Raw genomic sequence first — 21,719 nt, 5'->3', positions numbered from 1 at the left:
TTTTAGACTAAAATCTTGAAATCAACAAATACATTGTCTTAAATTCTAACTTTGGGGTCTAGTGGGGGAGCCGGGGAATAAGTTGAATTGAAAATGTTTTTGATTTTCACAAGAGAGACCCAGAAATATCATAATATTCGCGACACAGAAACACAGTTACGTTCGACTAACCGTCCGCCCTTTTCCGACAGTCTCTCTGACACAGTATTCACATTCACACAGTCACACGCCAGAAATATCACCAAATGTAAGTGTGGAAGGATAGAATTTCTCCTCCTTTCAGCCTTTGCTGCGGTGTCCAGGGAGTTAATTGTAGTTTTTTCTCCTCAGTAACTGTTACAGTCTCATCAGCGCTACTGTTTACATCCTCAAAGATGGCCAGTCGGTTTGTCAAGCTTAGAAGACGGAACAGTGTGCACTGGAACAGTGTCCATGTCCATGCTGATTCTAGCGTATCCTGAATAATGTTTTATCAAATGCTTCGCAATTGAAGCTTTTATTTTGATTTTTTTCCCTGAGGCTGACTGGCCTATAGTTCACAATTTTATATCTACCACCCTTTTCGATTGGATTGCTTACACTAGCTAGCCCCCAATCTGTGTAAATTATTGCAGAGCTTATAGATTCTTGGAACATAACCATCACTGCATCCAGTATTACTCAGCCCACTACATGAAATACTCTGGGACGTGGATGATCAAGGCCTGGTGTTTCCCAACCTTCAATCCTATCCACTGTCCCAACATCATTTCCCAAATAATACTGATTTGGTTCATTTCTTCCCTCTCACTAAACTCACCAATACCACTACTGTGTTAGGTGTGTGAACATTTGTGAACAGAGAACAATAGTATGTTAGCGATTTTTGAGACATTTTCGTTCCCCATTTTGAACTCCCCTCTTTAATATTGTAAGTGGTATGTGGTCCTCTTTGCCAACCTATTTATGTTCCTTTCTCTCTTTACACATTTATTAGTGTTTTAGCAGTTTTTAAAATGGGTTCCACAACATTACACTTTTCTTTATTTGTTCTTTGTTAGTTAAATCCCTTTTCGCAGTCATTTGCTGAATTTGGATCTGTTTGCAGCCTTCCCGTCTCGCTATATTCCCAAATCGTAGTCCTTTTCTTTGCACCAAAAACTATCTTAAATAATCATTTCAACATTATTTTTATAGGAGAGAGACCAGAATTGCACACAATATTCCAAAAGTGGCATTACCAATGTTCTGTACACCCATAACATGTTCTCTTAAGTCACATACTCAAAAGATCTGACTAGTAAAGGAAAACATATAAATGCCTTCTTTGCTATCCTATCTAACTATAACTCCACGTTCAAGCAACAATGAACCTGCATTTCAGCAGGTTTGTTCAGCAACACTCCACAGGACCTTACTATAAAGTGTGTAAGTCCTGCCCTGATTTGCCTTTCCAAATTGCAGCACCTCATATTAATTTAAATTGAACTCAATATGCCACTCCTGGGTCCAGTGGCCCATCTGATCGAGATCCTGCTGTATTCTGAGGTAGCATGCTTTATTGTTTAGTACACCTACAATGTTTGTGTAATCTGCAAGCTTACTAACAATACCTGGAACCTCACATCCAAATCATTCATAATAATGTGGAGGTGCCGGTGCTGGACTGGGGTATGCAAAGTTAAAAATGACACTCCACCAGGTGATAGTCCAACAGGTTTATTTAGAAGTACAAGCTCTCTAAATACAGACACCTGATGGAGGAGCAGCAGTCTGAAAGATTGTATTTCTAAATAAACTTGTTGGAGTATAATCTGGTGTTCTGTCATTTTTTTAACTAAAATCATTTATATAAATGATGAAACGCAGTGGACTCAGCAGTGATCCTTGTAGCACATCACTTGTCACAGGCCTCCACTCTGAAAAGCATCCCTCCACCACCACCCTCAGTCTTCTACCTTCAAACAAGTTCTGTATCCAAATGGCTAGTTCTCCCTGTATTCTATGTGATCCAGTCTTGCTAACCAATTTCCCATGGAGAGCTTTGTCAAATGCCTTTCTGAAGGCCGTCTAGATCACATCCACCACTTTGCCCTCACCAGTCCTCTTCCTTACCAATTCAAAAAAAAACTCAGTTGAGTTAGTGATACATGACTTCCCACGCAGAAAGCCATGTTGACTATCCCTAATCAATCCTGGCCTTTCAAAAAGATGTAATCCTGTCTCTCACAATGCCCTCAACTGTTTGCCCACTGTTGATGTTATGCTCCCTGTTCAATAGTTCCCTGACTTTTCCTTACCATCTTTCTTAAATAGTGGCACCACATTAGCCAGCCTCCGGTCTTTTTGCACTTCACCTGTGACTATGGATGACACGAATATCTCAGCGATGGGCCCAACAATCACTTCTCTAGCTTATCACCATGTTCCAGGGTACACCTGATCGGGTGCTCGTGCTTTATCCACCTTTCCTTTTTAAAATCATCCAGCAGCATCTCATCTGTATTATGGACATTTTTTAAGATGTCACTATCTGTTTCCCCATGTTCTATATCTTGCATTTCCTTCTCATTAGTAAGCACTCACTTAGTATCTCCCACTTTTCCTTTTCTTCCACACATAGGCTGCCTTGCTAATCTTTGCAGGGCCCTCCTCTTTCCCTGGTTACCCTTTTGACCTTCATGCATTTGTAAAATCCATTTGAATCCTCCTTAATACTATTTGCCAAAGCTATGTTATGTCCCTTTTTTGCCCTCCTCATTTCCTTCTTAAGTATATCCCTACTGCCTTTATACTCTTTGAAGGATTCACTCAACCTTTCCTGTATTTAACTAACATACGCTTCCTTCTTATTTGGACCAAAACCTCAACTTCTTTTCTCATACAGCACTTCCTACACCTACCAGTCATGCCTTTCACCCGAACAGGAACATACTGTCTCTGTACCCTCATTTTCTCATTTTTGAAGGCTTTCCATTTTTCAGCCATCACTTTGCCTGTGAACATCTGCCCTCAGTCAACTTTTGAAAGTTTTTGCACAATACTCTCAAAATTGGCTTTCATCCAAATTAGAAATTTAACTTTTAGATCTGGTCTATCATTTTTCATAAGAGTTTTAAAACTAATAAAATTATGTTTGTTGGCCCCAAAGTGCTGCCCCACTGACTCATCATTATATCACAAGAGTAGGTCAAATTGTTTCTCAATTTCCTGCTGACTGTTCGGGTGTCTACAGTCCAATCCCAATAAGATGATCAAACCCTTTTTTATTTCTCATTTCCATCCAAATAATTTCCATAGACATAAGCCCAGGAATATCCTCCCTCAGTAAAGGTGTGATCTTATCTCTTACCAAATATGTCACTCCCTATTTTCTTTTGCTGACCCCTCCCTCCATCCTCCTATAACAATTGATTCATGGACCATTAAGATGTCAGTTGTGTCATCCCCAAACCATGTCTCTGTAGTTGCTATGATATCCCAATTCCAATCCTATTTTCCTAACCATATCCTGAGTTCATCTCCTTCCCTGTTAGGCCTCTTGCATTGAAATAAATGCAATTTAAGTTATCAATCCAACCTCATTCTCTGCTATGTTCCTCTCTGCCCTGGGAGTTGGACTTACCGACGACCAGCTTCAGCCTGATATCTTTGTTCACTATCTCCGTGATTCCCACTGACCTCATCCCACACCCACACCTCACTAGTTTAACCCCTCCCCAGTAGCTCAAGGATATGTCCCTGCCAATATAGTAGATCCCTTTCAATTCAGGTGGATTCCATCCTTTTTCTACAAGTCACGTCTTTCCCAGAAGAGATTCCAATGATCCAAAAATTTGAACACCTCTTCCCTGCACCAGCCCCTGAGTTGGGCATTCCTCTGCTGTATCATCCTATTCCTATCCTCAGTCGCTCGTAGCAGCGAGAGTAATCTAGATATTACTACCAGAGAGGACCTCCTTTCTAAATTCTTGCCTCTCTTCCTTATTCTTACTTCGGAATCTCATCTCTTTCCCTTCCTGTTTAGTTAGTTCCAATGTGTACACCCCTTTGTGAATATCCTGCACTGTCTCCGAGATATCCTTGATCCTGACACCAGGGAGGCAACGCACTATTCTGATTTCACGCAATCGACCTGACAGACGTCTGTCCGTGCCGCTGACAAAGAGATTCGAGTTTTGTAATTTGTAAAAGGAGGACCTTCCAAATCGCGACTACTTCCATCTAAAACGATAAAGGCTGCTGATGTCAGGGAACACCGCCTTGATGTCGAACAAGTTCCCCTCTAAGGCACTCACCATGCTGACTTGGAAATAAAACCGCTTTCTTTCACTGTCACTGGATCAAGACCCTGGAATTCCCTATTCATGGTATTGTGGGCAGCACATGGACAACGGCTGTTCCAGAAGGTGGCTCAACACCGCCTTCTCAAAGGGATGGAGAATAAATGCTAGGCTCAGCCAGCGACATCCACGTTCCAGGAGTGAATAAATAAAAACAGCTGGGGTCTCTCGTTGTGGCATACAATACATCACAAGGTTCCTTTCCGCAGCATACATGACACTAAAATCTGTCATCCACGACAAACTAAATAGAGTCCCAGAGATGTTATTGCACTATTGCACGGGCCTCCTGACCCAGAAATAAGTAATGACACTGTGACGCAAGACTCTCTCCATCAGTTATTTTCTGCCTTCGTAAGAATGTTCCACTTATTCCATCTCTTTTATGTTACTTTGGGCAAGGAGTTAATATTTGTGGATGAGGAGTCAGTGGGATTAAATACCACAGTTAACATTTGATCAGACGTGATGTTATCGAATGGGGAGCGCAGAGGTTGGGCCGAGTGGCCGTCAGCTTCACCGCTCCCTGATCAGATTGTGAGAGCCGGAGGGAGGAGTTATTAACATGACCCGGGAATGAGCTGCATTGGCGCTTCATAAAGGGACAATTCCCAGATTGAAACCTTCTCTGCCCTTTCCCTCACAGCCCCAGTACCTTTGGTCAAACTGGGAGAAAAGGGAATTGGGGAAATTACTAATTGATGTTTGTTTCTGGGAATTTTTGAGAAAACATCGCATGCACATCGCACGCTCCCCTCCCCCAATGCTGATTATTCCTGAGTAGAGGAGCGCATGCGTGAGGCCCTCCCCCAGCGCTGCCATTGAGGAGCATTTACTCAGTGAGTGTAAGAGGTTTGTTTGAAACAGACCGCAATGGAGAGATCAGCGCCCAGGGAAGCGAGGGAACAGCAGGCTCCTTCCAGCAGCACATCGGGATGGGAGCCTGGGACACGGGGGGCTCCGAGACCGGGATTGATTCGGGGTGAGTTCAGGGAGAACCGGGGGCTGTTTGTAAGAGGCCGAGCGGAGCAGGAACTGGTCCCGGAACTTGGAGTGAGCGGGCTGGGGGGAAGAGAGAGGCCTTTCTCGGGCTGTGTGTGGGCCTGCTGAGGGAGGCAGAGCGGGAAGAAGCTGCTGTGGGACATTCTTGTGGATTTTAATGCCATAAATACTGATGGGAATTCATTGTTTGGCTTCTGTTTCACGCTGTTTGTTGCTAATAGACATTGAAATAAAGGATAGTACAGACAAATGTAATAATCCTGTGTAGGATAGATATAGCAGGCACCGGATAAACGTCTCCAAGTATGTGAAATCGTGCCCAATATTTGTTTTTCAACAGTTGATGTATTGGGAGCTGGACATTGAACTGTGTAATCATTCCATTTGTGGAGATGTCCATATGTTGGTGAGTTTATTTTATTTAAGTGAAATGTTTTAGAATTCGGGAAACAGAAAAAGACTGGAAGGAGCTCAGGGCTCGAGTGGAACCAGGATCTGCACTGTTCACCTTGCCTTGTTCAAAAACAAAGAATTATAATGATCCTGACCTGAATATTGCATTGATCATTTAATATCTTCCTACTCAGCTACTAGTGATGTACAGGAGCTCTGTCTTTTGTCTTTCTCCAGGCAAATATTTGATGGATCAATCCAAGAGTGACCAGCTGCTTCTCTCACCCAGCAGGTATGTTACCACTGTCAGAGAGGAGAAGGTCCTTTCCAGTCAGAGTGGCTTGAGTCAGACACACATTGAACTCCATGTCCAGAAGTACACATTCAATCCAAGAGTTAAACACAACTGACGATATATAAATCTATATTATTTTGCCCTGTTCTCAGTGTTTACCACCTCAGTGACAGTAAATTCCATTACTCAAAGCCAATTATCATTCATAAGATTGGAAGCAGGTTAGACTGTATGCTTATAATAAATGTACATTTATGAGCTGCATTAAATTCATATGTAGATTTGGCATTTTTAAAGTTACAATCAATTAGAACAAACCGAGCATGGTGTTACATGTTTATAACAAATATAAATATGAAGTGCATATTTGAGTGCATATAAAGAAGCAATGTTGAACATGTATGAGTAACTGAGCAGGACAAAATTATTCTTTTGATAAACAGTTGTCCTGTACAAAGACAATAATCAAACAATGTAAATTTCAAATGAACCTCTTTGTCAAGCCTTATCTACAGAGGATGCTTCTAGAGAGGATGCTCAATGCTCATTCACATCTGTGTCTGTCTCTGTCTCTCTCATTCTCACTCTCAGCCTAGTGTTGATGAAAACACACTTTATGCATGCTCCCATTCTGGTTGAGGGCCTCAGTAATGCAGAAGCATTTCCCTACTTTTTAAATGTATGAAACACTGATTGGTAAGACCTTAAAACTACGTCATAAAGTGTATCAGAACTGGAATCACACAGAGACATACAGACAATGTTTGTGTGATCTCGACCAGTACCACACTTTAAAGTGATACTGATTGGCAGCACAACAGAAAACTCACTCTCACTCAGCCAGTTAATGGTAAAAGGGGAAAAAAAAATGCAATTTAGGCCCACATCTACTTCCAGATATGGACAGTCATAAATTGACTGACCACATTATTAATCACTTCAGAAGATGTTAGTATTAGATGTTACATTATTGCAGTGCCCAGCAGCAACTGCCAAAGACTACTGCATATACAAAATGTAAAAAGAAAGCTGAGATTGAATACAATAAAATTCAGATTCTTGGCAAAGATAAGTATTGAACCAACATTAATGCCTCAACCACACAGGTTTATCAAATATTGAATGAGTTTATCCTACACCCTGCTGAAAAAACACAACTGAACATAGAGAATGGCATCCATATACTCGACTTGTCACTGTTACACAGAGCAAAACTGGCACCCGAGGTATTCAAAGGCTAATAATTGCAGAACTAATCTCAAATTGGCATTTACACTGAGACACTGGCAGTGAGTGAATGAAGATTAGAATCACAATTAGTGGAAACCAGTATGGAGAACAGATAAAGAATAGAATGTCCCAGTGCAGACACAACAGGCTGAATGGTTGTACCAATTCTGCGATTGAGTCATAAATCACAAAATGCATAAGAGATTAAGGCCCAATCTGAACACCCTAAACACTATTATCGGATTGAATCTCAGTCACATTTTTTTTTCTAATTCATTCATGGGATGGGAGCATCACTGACTCGGCCAGCATTAATTGCCTATCCCTAACTACCCATGCAGCCACATTGATGTGGGTCTGGAGTCACATGCAGGCCAGACAAGGGAAGGATGGCAGTTTCTTTCATTCAAGGACATTACTGAACCAGATGACTTTTTCTGGCAATCAACAATAGATTCATGGACGTCATTAGACTCTTAGAATATTATTGGCTGCCAGAGAGTTGAGCAACTTTGATATATACGAGTTGAATATGATTGGAACTCATTGAGAACTTCACTGTCACAGTCACACAGCAGACACTGGCATGTATAGATCAATTCCTAAATTCTTATATGGACACAGCAGAAATTGACATGTGTACATCAAGTCCTAAACTCTCGTATGGACATAATCAAAACTGACAGACATCGATTGATATCTGCTCTCACAATATTCACATTGCGGCAACTAAAAGGGAGAGAATAATAATCATGCACAGACACATATGACAGGTACAGGTTGATAACTAGACTAACACATTCGCATAGCAAAACCTGACAGGTACAGTATGATAAATGAATTTGCACATTTATAAACAAGAAGCTGATAGATGCAGATTAATAACTGCACTGTTTGGGAAAAGATTTGTAGCTCGGGTGCTCGTTGTGGTTCTGTTCGCCAAGCTAGGAATTTGTGTTGCAGATGTTTCATCCCCTATCTGGGTGACATCCTCAGTGCTTGGGAGCCTCTTGTGAAGCGCTTCTGTGATTTTTCCTCTGGCATTTGTAGTGGTTTGAATCTGCTGCTTCCGGTTGTCATTTCCAGCTGTCCATTGCAGTGGTCGGTATATTGGGTCCACGTCGATGTGCTTATTGATTGAATCTGTGGATGAGTGCCATGCCTCTAGGAATTCCCTGGCTGTTCTCTGTTTGGCTTGCCCTATAATAGTAGTGTTGTCCCAGTCGAATTCATGTTGTTTGTCATCCATGTTTGTGGCTACTAAGGATAACTGGTCGTGTCGTTTCGTGGCTAGTTGGTGTTCATGGATGTGGATCGTTAGCTGTCTTCCTGTTTGTCCTATGTAGTGTTTAGTGCAGTCCTTGCATGGGATTTTGTACACTACATTAGTTTTACAACAACAACTCATCAGAACGAAGGACCCAATACCCAGCATGAGCAAAACCAATGTAGTTGGGTTCAATTATCAATCTTTCCCTGTCAGGCTCTAATGTCAGTGTTTGAGTGTATGTATTCATCTTTTCCTGTTAGTTTGTCTGACTGTAGTTATCAAACTGTATCTCTCAGGGTTCAATTCACCTAACCTGCACATTTTTGGACTGTGGGGGGGAAACCGGAGCACCCGGAGAAAACCCACACAGACTCGGGGAGAATGTGCAAACTCTACACAGACAATTGCCCGAGGTGGGAATTGAACCCGGGTCCCCGATGCTAACCACTGTGCCACCCTGTCACCCCACTCCTCTGTCTGTCCGAGTGTTCTTCTCTTTCTTTGGACTCTATCTCCATCTGTCTTTTACTCATCATCCTTCCACCCAGCCTATTTTCTGTATTAAAACTAATATTTTCCTACCTACCACCAGAAAATACATCACCCAACAAACTCAACAACAGCTTCACTACTGTCATCAGACTTTTGAATGGACTGCTCAAATTTTAAGGCGAAAGTGGGTACTGCAGATGTTGGAGTTTAGTGTCCAGATTAGAGTGATGCTGGAAAAGCACAGCAGGTCAAGCAGCATCCGAGGAGCAGGAAAATTGACGTTTTGGGCATTCCTGATGAAAAGCTTTTGCCCGAAACGTCGATTTTTCTGCTCCTCAGATGCTGCCTGACCTGCTGTTCTTTTCCAACACCACTCTAATCTCGCTCAAATTTTAACGTTAATCTCTCTCTCGTTGCAGCTTTAAAACTGTATTGCAGATTCTGTTCTATTACCCTGATGCGTTCTGTATGATATTATCTGCCTGTAAAGTGCACAAAACAATACTTTCCATTGTGTCTCAGGTCATGTGAGAATAATAAATCAGATCAAATCAAATGGGTAACTACACTCACATATTCATATAGCAGAATCTGAGAGATATAGTTTGATAACTACAGTCAGACAAACTGACAGGAAAAGATGAATAAATACACTCAAACACTGACATTAGAGCCTGACAGGGAAAGATTGATAATTCAATTTTCACATTCACAAAGCAGAAACTGGTAGTGACAGGTGAAAACTCAGCTCACACATTTACATAGTGATTGACAATTACACAAACATAGTCACCAAGGAGAAACTGACAGCTACAGATTGACAACTATATTTATGTATTCACACAGCAGAGTTTGAAAGGTACAGATTGATAGTTACACTCACTTTGACAAAGAAGAAAATGACAGGTAGAGAATGATAACTATGCTCCCACATTCACATCGCTGAAACTGACAGCTACAGTTTGATTAATATACCCACATTCACAAAGCAGAAGCTGATGGGTACTGCTCAATAACTGTATTCACATATTGACAGGAAAGAAACTGACAGGGACCCATTAGTATCTTCACTGACATATTGACATAGTAGGAACAGGTTGACAACGACACTCTGGTGTCAAATAGCAAAACCTGACCGGGACCGTTTGATAATTGCGCTCACGTGTTGATATCGCTTAAACTAACAGGTAGACATGAATATCTACATTTTCACAGATTAAACTGATTGGTTCAAATTGATGACTGCATTTAATATTCATACAGCAGAAACTGACACATTCTCACAGCTGAAACTTACACGTTCAGGTTGATAACTACATTCTCAGACACAGGAGAAACTATTAGGGACAGATTGGTAAAGCAAACACACACGTTCGCAGGACAGAAACTGACAGGTACATATAGATAACTAAACTCACATATCCACATCAGCCAAACACATAGGGACTGATCGTATTTAGTTAAAATGTGTGAAATGTATTTATGAACCAGTCCCTCGCAGTTTCCTCTATGTGTATGCACGAGTTCAGTTACCAATCTGCACCTGTTGTTTTATGCTATGTGAACGTATGAGTATAGTTATCAGTCTGTCCCTATTTGTCTCTATGTTGAGAAAATCAAAATATATTTACCAGAGAGTGACAGGGACAGATTGATAACTGTATTCACTCCCATATTTGTACAGATTATATGGATTGATAATTACAGTTTGATAATTACACTCAGATATTCACAAAGCAGCATTTAACAGGTTCATCTTGATAATTGTCCTCACACATTCACTGAGCAGGAACTGACAGCTATGGATAGATAAGGAAACTTTCATATCCAGACACGCACTTGCATCAGATTATCCCATTTGTAGAGGAGTTGGTTAGTATCTGGTTCTCAGCGAATTGGTACAGATTTGTTTTGATACAGTCACCAAAGAGCAGCTAAGGCCAAGAATAGAATCAGCCCTGTGGTCCCGCTGGAATTGCTTACTTGAAGGAAGAACAGCAAATGATTATTAAATTATTCCATTGACTTAATGTTGATTTACAGACGATGTCTCTTCTGTCTCCCTCCAGACAATTACTTGAAGGACCAAGACAGTATAATACGTCCTCGATACAAAGCCAAGTGTGATTAGTTCCTTCTAACAAACAGCAGGTATGTTACTGCAGTCAGACTGAAGAACATCCTTTCCACAGTTGCAGAGCAGATTGAATTAGACACACATTGACTCAATTTCCAGAGAGAAATTTTCAAATCAAGAGTCAACTCCCTCGGAGGAATTAATTTTTTTCTCTCTCTCTCCAATCTTTACGTACATCACCCCATTTGCCAATAGTTGTTATAAATCACAGCCATAGAGATGTAGAGCACAGAACCAGACCATTCGGTCTGACCCATCTATGCCAACCAGATATTGGAAACTAATCACATCCTGTTAGCCAACACTAGTGCTGTCTGCCAGCACTTGACCCATATCCCTCTAAATCGTGTCGCATCCACATGCCTTTTAAATGTTGGAATTGTTCCAACCGCCACCACTTCATCTAGCAACTCATTTTCTTTCTCTCTCTCTCTCTCTCACACACACACACACACACACACACACACACACACACACACACACACACACACACACACACACACACACACACACACACACACAATCTTCTGCATGAAAAGGTTGCCCCTTAGGTCCTTTTTAAAACTTTTCCCTTTCACCTGAAACCTGTGCCTTCTAGTTCTGGACTCCCCCACCTCAGGGAAATTGCCTTGTCTATTTAGCCTATCCATGATCCTCCTAATTTTATAAAGGTTATAAAATACTATAAGGTCACCTCTCAGCCTCTAACACTCCAGGGAAAACAGGCCTAGCCTCTTCAGCCTGTCCCTCTCGCTCAAACACTCCAACCCTGGAAACAATCTTGTAAATCTTTTCTGAATGTTTCATGTTTCACAACATCCTTCCGATAGGAAGGAGACCAGAATTTCACACAATATTCCAAAAGTGGCCGAACCAATTACCTGTACAGCTGCAACATGACATCTGAACCCTGAAACTCTATGCTCAGACCAATAAAGAACAGCATAACTAAATGTCTTCTTCATTATCTTATCGACCAACGAGTCCACTTTCAAGGAACTATGAACCTGCACTCTATAGTGTCTTTGTTTATTAATACTCCCCAGGACCTTTCCTTTAAGTATATAACTCCTGCCTTGATTTGCCTTTCAAAAGTGCTGCACCTAGCATTTATCTGAATTAAACTCCACCTGCCACTGCTCAGCCCATTGGCCCATCTGATTATGATCCTTTTGTACTCAGTGGGAACCTTCTTGGCTATCCACTACACCACCAACTTTGGTGTCATCTGCAAACCTTTTATGTTCACATTCAAATCATTTATATAAATGACGAAAAGCAGTGAACCCAGCATTGATCCTTGTGGCTCATGACTGATCACAGGTCTCCAGTCTGAAAGGTAACCCTCTGCCGCCACCCTCTGTCTTCCATGTTCAAGTCAATTCTGTGTCCAAATTGCTAGTTCTCTGCAATTTTCATGTGATGCTAACCAGTCTACAGTGAGGAAACCTGTCAAATGTCTTACTGAAGTCCTTATAGATCATGTCCACTGCTCTACCCTCATCAATCATAGAGTCAAAGAGATGTACAGCACAGAAACAGACCCTTCGGTCCAATTCGTCCATGCAGACCAGATAAACCAACCCAATCTAGTTCCACCTGCCAGCACCCGGCCCATATCCCTCCAAACCCTTCCTATTCATATATGTATTCAGGTGCTGTTTAAAAGTTGCAATTGTACCAGCCTCCATAACTTCTTCTGTCAGCTCATTCCATTTACATACCACCCTCTGCATGAAAAACTTGCCACTTAGGTCTTTTTATTTCTTTTCCATCTCACCGTAAACCTATGCCCTCTAGTTCTGGATCCTCCCACTCCAGAGAAAATACCTTGTCCATATATCCTATCCAGGCCCCTCATGATTTTATAAACCTCGATAAATTCACCCCTCAGCCTCTGATGTTGCAGGGAAAACAGTCCCAGCCTATTCAACCTTTCCTTCTAGCTCAAATCCTCCAACCCAGGCAACATCCTTTTAAATCTTTTCTGAATCCTTTCAAGTTTCACAACATCTTTCTGATAGGAAGGAGACCAAATTGTATGAAATATTCCAAAAGTGGCCTAACCGATGTCCAGTATAGCCTCAACATGACTCAATATTCTGATCAATAAAGGAAAGCATACCAAACGCCGCCTTCACTATCCTATGCACCTGCACTCCAAGGTCTCTTTGTTCAGCAAAACTCCCTTGCACCTTACAATTAAGTGTATAAGTCCTGCTAAGATTTGCTTTCCCAAAATGCAGCACCTCGCATTTATCCGAATTAAACTCCAGCTGCCACTCCTCAGCCCATTGGCCCATCTGATCAAGATCCCATTGTAATCTGAGGTAGCCTCCTTCGTTGTCCACTATACTTCCAATTTTGGTGTCATCTACACACTTACTTATTATACCTCCTATGCTCACATCCAAATCATTTATATAAATAACAATAAGGAGTGGATACAGCACCGATTCTTGTGGCAGTCCATTGGTCACAGTCCTCCAGTCTTAAAAACAACCCTCCACTACCACCCTCTGTTTTCTACCTTTGAGCCAGTTCTATTTCCAAATGGCTAGTTCTCCCTGTATTCCATGAGATCTAACTTTACTAACCAGTCTCCCATGGGGAAATCCCCTTCGTGGCTTCTTCAAAAAACTCAACCAAGTTTGTGTATCATGGTTTCCCATGCACAAAACTATGTTCACTGTCCCGAATCAGACCTTGACTGTCGAAATACATGTAAGATCCATCTCTCAAGACTCCCCCCAATATCTTGCCCAGCACCAATTGCAGGCTCACCAGCCTATAGTTCCCTGGCTTTTCCTTATCACCTTTCTTAAATAGTAGCACCACATTAGTCAACCTCTAGTCTTTCGGCACCTCGCCTGTGACTATAGATGATACAAATAGCTCGACAAAGGATATGCCAAACACTTCTGTAATCTCCCACAGAGTTCTACAGTAAGCCAGATCAGATCCTGGGGAATTATCCACCTTTATGAGTTTCAAGACATCCAGTAAAACTACTTCTGTAATATGAACATTTTAAGATTTCACCATCTATTTCCATCCATTGTATATCTTGCGCTTTCTTCTCCACAGCAAACACTGATGCAAAATACTCATTTGGTATCTTCCCCTATCTTCTGTGTCTCCACACAAAGACCACCTTGCTGATCTTTGAGGGGCCCTAATCTCTCCCTAGTTACCCTTTTGTCCTTAATGTATTCATAAAATCTCTTGGGGAATCTTAAAACTATTTTCCGAAACTATCTCATGCCCCCTTTTTGCCCTCCTGATTTCCCTCTTAAGTATACTCCTACTGTCTTTTCCTCTTCTAAGGAGTCTCTCGATCTCTGCTGTCTATACCTGACGTATGTTTCCTTCTTTCTCTTAACCAAAACCTCAATTTCTCCATCATCCAGCATGCCATACACTTCCAGACTTGCCGTTCACCCTAACAGGAACAGACTGTCTCTGGACTCTTGTTATCTCATTTTTGAAGGCTTACTATTTTCCAGCCATAACTTTACCTGTGAGCATCTGCTGCCAATCAGCTTTTGAAAGTTCTTGTCTAATATTGTCAAGCCCATTGATATTTTACATCATTTTTCAAGGGGTTTAGACTGAATTCTTATCTGATTTAAATGCCTGGGAAAGGCGTTAAATCTACATTTAATATGACATTTATAAAGTTAAAATCAAGATAGAAAGGAAAATCAGACCATAACATAATTTCAAAAACCATATATAACTTAGATATTAAATACAGAGATAGAAGGAAACCAGACAAAAGTCATCAATTTACAGGATGAAACAGTGTTATTAAGTTTATTAGTGATTGGACAGGACAGAGTTAAGCCTTTAATGAATTTTTGTCACATACAGAGAAATGGTAATTAAATAATGTGAATTCCAAACATCCATCGTGTGCCAAAGCCTGACAAATAGAACTGAACATGCTAGAGGCTGGAAACAAATGTAGAAATTGCTGGAAAAATTCAGCACGTCTGGCAGCATTCGTTGATAGAAAGTAGAGTTAATTATTGGGGCCAGTAACTATTATTCAGAACAGAGTTTCTCCAGGAATTTCTAATGTTTTTCCTGACAGTGGAACTTAATTACTGTACACGCACACAGCAACTGACTGATTCAGAATTAGTTCAAAATACAAACATCATAACTGCAGAGCACAGACTAACAGTTATGGAGTTCCATATACACTGCAGGCAACAAGAAATGATCCAATCGAGATGAATATCACTCTCATGTGGAGTCATTGTGGTCTGCAGCAGTCAGAGACATCCAACTAACAATTCTACTCCCATTCAGACAGCATTCCATTTCCATCAATGTATCATGGTGGCAGAGGAGCACATCATTCTTCATTTCTCCAACTTTGCAGAAACAGTTTTTTTTTATATGACTCTATCTTCATCAAAAAGGCTACTTGTGCCATTGTTTCAAATTAACTTTCATTTTCTACAAGTAGCCCTGCATTCCTATTAGACTTTTCCAACACTTTACTCACAACCGAAGTAAGGCTCACTGATCTATAATTACCAAGGTGGTCTCTACTCCCCTTCTTGAACAAGGGGACAACATTTGCTATCTTCCAGTCTTCTGGCACTATTCCTGTAGACAATGACAACAAAGATCAAAGCCAAAAGCTCTTCAATCTCCTCCCTGGCTTCCCAGAGAATCCTAGGATAAATCCCATCTGCCCAGGGGATTATCTATTTTCACACTTCCCAGAATTGCTAACACCACCTCCTTGTGAACCTATATTCCATCTAGTCTAGTCATCTGTAACTCAGTATTCTCCACAACAACATTGGTATTCACACAGGGAAAAAGACAATGAAATATGTTCATTTACCACTTCTCCTATCTCTTCGGACTGCACACACAACTTTCCACTCCTGTCTTTGATTGGCCTGGAAGTTATTCTAGTCATTCGTTTGTTCCTGATATAGCTATAGAAAGCTTTAGGGCTTTCCTTAATCCTATCTGCCAAAGACTTCTCTTGTCCCCTCCTGGCTCTTCTTAGTTCTCTCTTTAGGTCTTTCCTGGCGAGCTTGTAACTCTCAAGCGCCTTAGCTGCGCCTTCACTTTTCATTATAATATAAACCGCCTTCTTCCTCTTGACAAGCAATCAACTTCCTTAGTAAACCAAGGCTCCTTCACTTGTCCACTTCCTCCCTGCCTGACAGATATATGCTAATCAAGGTCAAGGTGTTCTTTGAATAAGCTCCACATTTCAATTGTGCCATCCCCTGCAGTTTCCTTTCCCATCCATGCATCATTAGTCTTGCCTAATCGCACCATAATTGCCGTTTCCCCCTGTTATAAATCTTTCCCTGCGGTGTATACCGATCTCCCTTTCCTTCGCTAAAGCAAACATAACCGAATTGTGGTCACTTTCACCAAAGTGCTCACCTACCTCCAAATCTAACACCTGGCCGGGTTCATTACCCAGTACCAAATCCATTGTTGCCTCCCCTCTGGTTGGCCTGTCTACATACTGTGCCAGGAAACACTTCTGCACACATTGAACAAAAACTTGTCCATCTGAAGTATTCAAAGTATTGTATTTCCAGTCAATATTTTGAAAAGTTAAAGTCTCCCCTAACAACTATCCTGTTACACTCACTCTTAGCCAAAATCATCTTTACAGCCCTTTCCTCTACATCTCTGGAACTATTCTGAGGCCTATAGAAAACTCCCAACAGAGTGATCTCTCTTTTTTTTCTGTTTCTAACCTCAGCAAGTACTCATGCATCCTTACCACCACCGTAATATTATCCTTGCCATTCCTCCCCCTCTTTTACCATCTTGTCTGTTTGTACTGGAACATCTAAATCCCGGAACCATTCCTGTCCCTGCTTGATCCATGTGCCTGAAATGGCCACAACATCAAAATCCCAGGTACCAACCCAACTTTTTCCGAATGCTCTTGGCGTTGAAATAGACACACTTCAAACCACCTTCCTGTTTGCCGGTGCACTCCTGTGACACTGAAACCATATTTCTGACCTCACTACTCTCAACCTTTGGACACAGAAACTACAATTTAGGTTCCCATTCCCCTACTGAATTTGTTTAAACCCTCCCAAAGAGCATGAGCAAACTTCCCCCAGGATATTGGTACCCCTCTGCTTCAGGTATAGACCATCATGTTTGTAGAAGTCCCACCTACCCCAGTGTGAGTCACAATTAACCAGATATCCAAAACTCTCCCTCCCACTCCGTCCCTTTCTTCACATGTTCAACTCCTCTGTCTCCCTATTCTTCACCTCGTTGGCATGTAGCACAGGCAACAAACCAGAGATAACAACTATGTTTGTTCGAGCTCCCAGCTTCCATTCTAGCTCCCTGACTTTCTGCCTTAAATCCGCGTTCCTTGTCCTACCAATGTTGTTAGTGTCTATGTGGACCATGACTTGGGGCAGCTCCCCCTCCTTTTCAAGGATCCTAAAAATACGATCTGAGACATCATGAACCCTGGCACCTGGGAGGCAACACTCCAGCCATGAGTCTCTCTCTTTCCCACAGAACATCCTATCTGTCCCTTTAACTATGGAGAACCCAATGACTAATGCAATGTTCCTCTCCCCGCTTCACATCTGAGCACCAGGGACAGACTCTGTGCCAGAGACATGTACCCTGTGGCTTACCACTGGTAAGTGTACCCCACTCCAGAGCTGCCCATTTTAACTTTTTGCAAGAAGAATTCAATTTAGTTTGGATACATGTGAGATGTTAGATTTTGATGAGACAAACCAGGAGTGGACCTTTTCGCTTGATGGCGGGGTCTTGGGGATTGTTTCTGAACAAAAGAGACAGAGGGGTGCAGGTTCATATTTCCTTGAAAGTAGAGTCACAGGTAGACAGGGCGGTGAAGAAGGCATTGGGCATGCTTGCCTTCATTGGTCAGAACATTGAGTGTACGAGTTGGGATGTCATGTGGTGGCTGTACAAGATGTCAGTGATGCCACTTTTGCAAGATTGCGTACAATGCTCATCACCCTTCTCCAGAAAGAATGTTGTTAAACTTGAGATGGTGCAGAAAACATTTACAAAGATTTTATAGTTTTGGCATCACACAGCAGAAAAACAGATCCTTCAGTCCACCATGTCCATGATGTCCAACAAACACCAAATTGTATTCATGCCATTTACCGGCACTTGGCCCATAGCCAACTATGTCCTGGTATCTTAAGGGCATATCTAGATGCTGCTTAAATGCTGTGAGAGTATTCCATCACACTCTCAGGCAGTATATTACAAACTTTACGTCAAAATATTTTTCTCAGATATCCTCTAAACTACTTTCCCCTCCACTTCAACTTTTGCCCTCTGGTCTTAGATACATCTGTAAAGGGGAGAAAGGTTCTCACAATCTACTCTGTCTGCATCTTTCACAATTTAGTATATCTCAGTCAGATCCTCCCTCAACCTCCTCTGCTCCAAGGAAACCAAACCCAGCTCATACAGTCTTCCCTTTTCAGGAGACTTTCCAACCCACTGCACCCTCTCCAGCCAATCCCATCCTTCTAGATGTGTGGCAGTCAGAACTGCACACAGTATTTGATCTGTTTTATAAAGTTGTAATAAGACTTCCTAGCTCTTATATTCAACAGCTCTGGTACTGAAGGAAAGCATTCTGTATGCTTTTTTCAGCAGCCTGTCTGCCTGTGCTGACACCTTCTGTGATCTATAGACTTGTACACCAAAGTCCCCTTGTTCCTCAGTACTCCCTCAGGACCAATCCTTCATTGTGTAATTCTTTCCCTTATTAGACAACCCAAAATTCATTACCTCACATTTTCCAGGAATAAATTCCATCTGTCATTGCAGTACCCAATGTCCTCATACTGTAGCCTGAGACCGTCCCCCACACTGTCAACAACACCACCAACTTTCATGTCATAGAGCAAAGAACAATACAGCACAGGAAAAGGCCCTTTGCACTCCAAGGCTACACTGAAACGTGTAATATTTCCACATGAAAAATTCATCTGCAGTCTTACTAATTATATGTTCTACATTCACATCCAATTGTTAATATGTACATAACAAGCAGCAAGGGTCCCAGCACTGATCCCTGTGGTACACCACTGGTCACAGGCTTCCAATCACAAACACAACCCTCCATCATTATAGTTTGCATCCTGGCTGCAAGCTCATTTCAGCTCCAGTTTGCTTAAGACTCCAAGAGCCGAGTTTGGACCAGTCTTTTATATGGGACTTTGTCAAAGGCTATAGGGGTGATCTGTCCTGGCCAGAATAGAGTGGCCCATGTCTGTTAACACAAATTGGCCTTTAAGAATTAAACTGCAGGATGTGAAACACAATTGTAGGCAGAAACTATGCCAAGCAGCCTACTCACACAGTAAGGCAGAATGATACCATTGAATAAGCCACTGCGAGGACAGTAAAAAGGACCCAGCCTGTTCCATTCGAAACAGTTCTGACAAGCAGACCTAAGGTCCAATAAATGAGTAACTCCAGTCACATTAAATGAACAGGTAATTGTCCCAGTTAATGAACAGACACCAGATGCTAGTTACAACGCATTAATGCCCTAAAACAGCTAAAGTTATCTTATAGTATGTAGTTTCTTGAAATAAGTTGAATATTAAGAATTAGGTTCTCTTAAAGAGATATAGCATAATCTCAGTAGCTTCCAGCTTAAAAAATAGGTGCATAATACTAAAGCATAAAAAGGAAAAGAAGCATTTAAACCTGGAAGTGAAGATTAGTTACTTTAGGTAATGACTTCTCTTACACCCAGAACACAATAGATTGCTCACAGCCCATTACTCACAAAGTGCTAATAGTTGGGATAACTAAATTACTTCACACTTTGTAACTGAGTTTTTATAACAGAAATTAAAATTAAAAGTCTGTGACAAATGAGTCAAAACAAACTGTCCTTTTGTTTTTCTTCATATATTCCCCACTGAGCTAATTATGTCAGAGGAGCAACTGAACTTTTACAAAATGGAATACAACGAATAACAAGATTCAAGCTGTCCTGAGAGACAAGCTAGCCTGAGAGAAACCCGAGAGTGTTTGGAAAATAACTCTGGTATGTGAATGAATAGGATGCATAGAAAGACTGCAAGACCTAGAGATTACAGTGTCCTCTAAACTCTGAGAGGTCAGGGGATCCTGGAGCTGTCCATGGAAATGCCCGTCATTGATTAGGTGCCTCATTGAATACGGTATGCAAACTAAGAGGGAGGAACATCATAATCAAATTGTATGTGATTGTTATCAGAAAATTTATAAACAATATTGCTTTTTATTGTAAAATTTGAGTGCGTCATAAACTTCTGTTCTGAGGCCATTCTTGGGCGAAGATCATTTGGCCCTCTCCCGGCACTAACCCGTTTCTGCTTGAATAAACATCTACCACTTGCCTGAATCCTGCCTGCCTGCTAAGTCTTTCATCCACGGTCGGGTTATGCTTCGACAAAGGCCTTACAGAAGTCCATGTGAACCATGTCCACTGTCTAGTCTCATCAAGATGTTTCATTGCCAGGACTGGAGGTTTTGAGTTTTAGGGAGAGGCTGAACAGGCTGTTGCTTTGTTCCCTGGACTGTCACAGAATAAGATGCGACCTTTGTACAGGTTGAGAAAATCATGAGGGGCATGATATGGTGATAGCCAAGGTCTTTTTCCGAATGTGGGTGAGTGCAAAAATAGAGGGCACAGTTCTGAATTGTGGAAAAAAGATTTATAAAGGACCTATGGGGTTACTTTATCACATAAAGGGTGACGGTTGTATGGAATGAACTACCAGAGGAGTTGGAGGTGGTGGGTACAATCACAACCTTTTCTAGGCATCTAGATATATACAAGTCTAGAAGGATATGCATCAAATGCTGGCTAGTGGGACTAGACATGATGTGGAGGTGCTAGTGTTGGACTGGTGTGGACAAAGTGAAGAATCACACAATACCAGTTTCTCAGACAACATGTTTATTTGGAACCAATACCTTTTCAGAGTGCTGCTCCTCCATTGCTTTGAAAGCTAGTGCTTCAACATAAACCTGTTGTACTATAACCTGGTGTTGTGTGGTTTTCAACTTAAATGGGACGAAGTCCGATTTGGATCTCTGGTCTGCAATAACAGCTTGGACCAAAGGATCTGTCTCTGTGCTGTGTAACTGTATGACTCTCTGAAAGCCACACCTTGATATCATTACTCCCAGTTAGACACTGCACTATTGGAGTTGCAAAGGTCCATTGCTTTTCCATCTTTGACTCTGAAGAACAGCACAGATCCTTTGGGAGACAATATGTTGTGGTTTCACTTACCAGTGAATCTTACAGACACAAACAGTCAAAGCAAAGTGCCTATTCACTTCAAGAAACGTGAACTGAAAATGCTCTGCTTTGCTAATCGGCTGTCCACTTTACAGCAAACATTTAAACTGCTCAGTAACACAACGCAGGAGGATTGACGTAGGATCAAGTGAGTGTCGGCATCCTTCCTGTATCATAACAACTATTTTGTTCAAAATGTTTTTTATACATAAAATCATGTACACAACAGCCTGAATAGTCAACATGAAATTTTA

The 21,719-nt window shown here is 41.5% G+C and overlaps 1 long non-coding RNA gene across 1 annotated transcript; it reads left to right on the top strand.

Annotated features, from left to right (window-relative positions):
* Positions 1-5,177: 5,177 nt before the first annotated feature.
* Positions 5,178-11,153, top strand: LOC132837375 (uncharacterized). The gene is made up of 3 exons (XR_009647516.1): positions 5,178-5,304; positions 5,955-6,009; positions 11,074-11,153. It is a non-coding gene; the product is annotated as an uncharacterized LOC132837375 (long non-coding RNA).
* The last annotated feature ends 10,566 nt before the right edge of the window (positions 11,154-21,719 follow it).

The sequence above is a fragment of the Hemiscyllium ocellatum genome, chromosome 49 (assembly GCF_020745735.1).
Source record: "Hemiscyllium ocellatum isolate sHemOce1 chromosome 49, sHemOce1.pat.X.cur, whole genome shotgun sequence".
In the NCBI taxonomy this organism is placed as follows: domain Eukaryota; kingdom Metazoa; phylum Chordata; class Chondrichthyes; order Orectolobiformes; family Hemiscylliidae; genus Hemiscyllium; species Hemiscyllium ocellatum.
The sequence above is the reverse complement of the archived record's forward strand: the minus strand, read 5'-3'. Positions and strand labels throughout refer to the sequence as shown.